The sequence below is a fragment of the Myxine glutinosa genome, chromosome 2, assembly GCF_964187855.1.
Source record: "Myxine glutinosa chromosome 2, kmMyxGlut1.1, whole genome shotgun sequence".
NCBI classification, from domain to species: domain Eukaryota; kingdom Metazoa; phylum Chordata; class Myxini; order Myxiniformes; family Myxinidae; genus Myxine; species Myxine glutinosa.
This window is the reverse complement of record NC_136262.1, coordinates 207,243,243-207,247,889: the sequence shown is the minus strand read 5'-3', so window position 1 is coordinate 207,247,889 and position 4,647 is coordinate 207,243,243. Positions and strand designations below refer to the sequence as shown.

Genomic DNA, 4,647 nt, shown 5'->3' with positions numbered 1-4,647 from the left:
GTCCCTCCCACCGTTATCCGCTGTTCGGGGAAGTCAGCCCTTCCTTATCATTCGGACCAAATGTTTCTCTGGGCTCCGAGAAAACAGAAATGTAACTCACAAAGATAAGAGTGCATGCTTGGCCAAACAAACCCATATATTTTATGGGTTTGTTTACATGAGTAATTCAAAGCATGTTTATACAGAGTCATGCGTTGCTGTGATTAATACAAAATATATATGGTTAACGATAGGTTTATGTCTGCACTCTAAACATTCTACTCGCGTTACACAAAATCACGCGCATGTGGGCGTGGTTTCACGACCGGCCTTATCTAGCCTCGAAAAAAGCACACGTATACAATTGTCCAGCATGACCTCAGCGAGCCTTTCCTCATCCAAAACTAAAACGAAGCAAAAACCCTTTATTAACTTTATGAAAATAGCATTTTTAAACAACATTTAAATCATAACACATTAGCAACCAACGTCTATAACTGAACTTTAGGCAATAACAAATCTACTACTTGACATTCCTTCCTCTTGTCTCGTCGAGACAAAGTATCTTAAGAGACAACGTGCCACATCGGGCTTTATTGAAAAATAATTGTGTAATGCGGGTATTGAAAAAATAATTGTGTAATGCGGGTATCTCCCAAGGGCATATCGTGCGCCCAAAGCGCCTCGCCCGTGCATTTGGCGAACGTGTCGTGTGGTGCGTGCTCGGAGCCTGAGGGCTCAGAACATGAAAGTCCATTAACGTTTCGGATCCACAACGAAGGTGTCTGGTCCAGATGAGGTTCTGCTCCGCCAGAGGGCCACCACCTCCCCTGCGGAACTTGCTCCCCCCACCCTTTGCAGACCCAGTCCTTGCAGATCTTCGAAGTTAATCAACGATCATGCCCATGAGGTCCCTCACGTGCTGCTGTTCTGGGGAATACATAATATTGTCAGTATCTTGTGTCTCAATTTCCTGGTCAGGGTACAGAGCGTAAAAATCCGATTCACTTGAAGCATTTGAACTTAAAACATTTGGAAGAAAAGAGAGGGACTTCCTTTATGTCAAAGTCTCCCATGGGCGCCTGGTCGGCTTGCGGGTCTAGGACATCCGCGTCGGGTCCCTCGACCGCCAGACCCAGCGTCGCAATCAGATCCATAGTTGGGTCGGAAGGGGGCGTGCAGCTGTCAGCTTGTAATACATAAGCAGCGTTAGCCAGTACACGCAAGGGGTTTATAGCACAAGTATCAGTCATCACATACACCGTTACAGGCAGCAGCCAGTTCCCACATGGGATCCGCACAAGTATCACAGTCATTACAAAATTCAATGCAATTTTCTGGAGCGCCGGTCGCAACTGCCTTGTTGAAGGACCCGTTCAGGTCGACGGCCTCTGTGGTCAGAGCCATAGTCGTTGTCGGCGGCTTCTTCACTTTCCATCCTGTAAAATACTTTCTCATACAGAGGAGGACTAGAGATTTCATTAGTGCCCCCCAAATTACTACCCCGATTATCACAGCCAGTGCGGTCAATAACCACTTCACTATGGTGCCCGTCCATCCCCGGAACCAGTCAGTGAGCCAGCTAAATGTATAAGAATTTTCGCGCGCGATCCGATCGATCGTCAGGGCGTGGCTAGTTTCCCTTCGTCTCACTTCTGCATCACCATTGTACGCATGTGAATCACCGTATCCAATAGTATGTCATGAGCCGTAGCGGTGTCGTTTGCCACCTTTTCTAGGGCCAAAGCCAATTTGTCTATCCGGAAACTATCCATGACTGTGCCCGCTCCTGGGAAGAAGAAACCAAACACCTTTTCCCATAGACTCCCGTGTAGTTTAGTGGTTCCATCTTCGTTCATGACTGACCTCTTATAACGCCTGTCCAAGGACTTTGGGTCTAGCTCATCCAGTATCTCAACGTCAGGAAGGACTGAACCCAGATAACATGTGCCCCCCCAATTATTTGGTAAATAGGGGTAAGCCTTGTCGCCGCATATAAACATTGTCCCATGGGGTGGGACCAGGTGGGTGGATAAGCACTGGAGTCCCTTTACCACCCCATTAATCCTACTAACCCCCCTAGAGAATGTTATAGCCGTTATGTTGTGGTTGCGTTTATCTTGCAGTACTATTCGTAATGTAATCCCCGAGCTCCCTTGTCCCAGCTTCCCAGGGAGAGTGTAGGCGCATTCTGATTCTCCCATACGCAAGTGGCCGGAACCCTGGAGGCAGACCGTCCCTTTCTGTGGTTTGACCCAGACGGGGGCAGGCCTCTCGGCCACATGGGCAATCATTGACGGGTGATAATTAAATTGTCGATTGCAACTCTTGCCGTTGTCAACCCCTTCTCTTTCCAGCGTGGTGACTAAACATGGGGAATCGATAGGTTGTGAGCAGAGGTCATTGAGGGACAGAGGTAGCACTATCATGTGTATTCCTGTGGTGCCTGCTTGGGGAAAGCGCATGCACGACCAGCAGTGTGTCCTATTTTGAATTGTTGCCACTTCCCTGGCCACTTTCCAATATGTGTTTTCCCCCCTCTTTGGGGCCTTATCCTGGGGTTGCGGCGTGAGTATGTATTCGTTGCATCGTATGTAGTTCTTTTCGCCACCGGCCGCGCCAGGGGTCCAGACGCTGCACCGGACCTGCATGGTCATGTCTTTCCCTAGGCGTGTGCGTGTTTGTAGCTTAAAATCAGGGGTTCCCCATTGGTATCCTGGTTGGGCCAAGGTCTTAATGCTAGCTTGCCCGTCTTCCCGGAACTCTCGTTGCTTTTGTAGTACCATGCCAACGCGTCCAGGCCCTGCCGACAGTGCTAGCCAATTTATGTTCACCCAATTTGTGTGCAGGGCTTTCTGTTCGAAACATGGTAGTGATACTCTCTGTCTCCATGTTACGGTGAGGTGTCGGGTTTCGTTTTCGCATCTATTGGAATCGGAGTTTCCCCTAGCTGCTGTCGCTATCAATAGTATTGTACCTATGATTAGGCCCATCCTTACTGTGGTTGCTGTGGTGTAGTGTCTGGTGCTTGTATGGCCAACTTACAGTGCGTGGCGTGGATCCACGAAGTCTTGCCCTCGCAAAAGACTGCCGTTGGTGTAGTCAGCAACACCTGGACTGGTCCCTTCCACCTTGGTTCCAAGGCGTTCTTGCAGGTGAAGTGCTCCACGAACACCTGGTCTTTTTCCTCTGGTGGAACACCTGGTCCACAAGTCTCCTGGGAGCGCCTGGTCTACAGGTCTCCAATTCATAGATTCAATTCATTCAATTCATAGTTTCATAGAACACCTTTTCTCCAATTTCCTAATCCACTTTTTTTTCAAGTGGATCCAATTTTATCCAATATTCAATTTTTAAATTCAATCCCATTTAATCCAGTCCAATTCAAATTAAATTCAATCCTTCTCTCAGCATCCCATTACCTGTTTCCAACATCAATAAAAATAAAATTATAAAATTAATAAAAAATCAATCATCTCAACTCTCAAATCAAATCAAAAAATCAATCAAAATCATAAAAAAATCAATAAAATAATAAAAATAAACGAAAATTACTTCAGCGAGAGTTTCAACTAGAATTAACACAAACAAACCACCATTAACCTCCATTAACACAAACAAACCACCATTAACCTCCATTAACACAAACAAACCACCATTAACCTCCATTAACCTCCCCCTATTATTTATTTATTTTCACGAATAAACAAATAATAGAAATAACCTGGTCTACTTCCAATTTCAATTCTGGTCAGTTCTGGTGTCTGGTCACACACAATGTTTTCCTCACCCACTGTGATTCGCTCAAAATAGATTCTCACTGTTATGTCTGAAATTCGTCTCATGAAAACCCATTCAAGAGTCCGGTGTAACGGACAGCCAAACACATAGACACGCCGAAGACCCCAGGGTACCCATCAAACTAGCTTGTCCCCAGATCCACAACACAGCGAAACATGTAACTTTACTAAAATAATCACTTACTCATAACTAATACTCATAATAACTCATAATTACTTATGTAATTACTCATACCAATACTTACTTAAAATAATGTAATATCCCAATCTTCACCCCCTATGCAAATCGAAGCACCCCGGACGATCCACAACCAATATCAACCACTGTAGCCGTCTTCCCGACTCCAGGCAGCCACACGCAGCCACATACATCTCCATCCACGTCACACAAGACAACAGCCAACGAGTGTGTCCACCACACAGAAACCTTTGGCAATGCAACAACCGAACTCCCAGACGACCAACAACGAAACATCCAATCCATTTCCATGGCTCACCAAGCAGTTCCAACTTAACCCAGCTTCACATACCGATTTCCCCAAAAACTCGTGAAACTTCACCCCCATTTTGGAAAAACCCTGGACTAAACCCTGACACCCTAAATAACTTCAGACTCATCTCCAACCTACCCTTTCTGTCAAAAGTTTTGGAACGTGCTGTGGCCACTCAACTCAAACATCACCACTCTGCCAATAACCTGTATGAAACATCCCAATCCGGATTCTGCTCCAGCCACAGTACTGAAACTGCTCTCCTCAAAATCACCAGCGACCTTTTCTCTCCTCTGATGCCGGCAACCTCAACATTTTCATCCTCCTCACCTCAACGCCTCCTTTGACATCATCAATCACACCATCCTCCTCACCCT

The 4,647-nt window shown here is 46.2% G+C and overlaps 1 long non-coding RNA gene across 1 annotated transcript; it reads right to left on the bottom strand.

Moving 5' to 3' along the window:
- Positions 1 to 3,310: 3,310 nt before the first annotated feature.
- LOC144890704 (uncharacterized) lies at positions 3,311 to 4,082 on the bottom strand. The gene is made up of 2 exons (XR_013622456.1): positions 3,643 to 4,082; positions 3,311 to 3,612 (listed from the first exon to the last, which is right to left on the bottom strand). It is a non-coding gene; the product is annotated as an uncharacterized LOC144890704 (long non-coding RNA).
- Between the last annotated feature and the right edge of the window lie 565 nt (positions 4,083 to 4,647).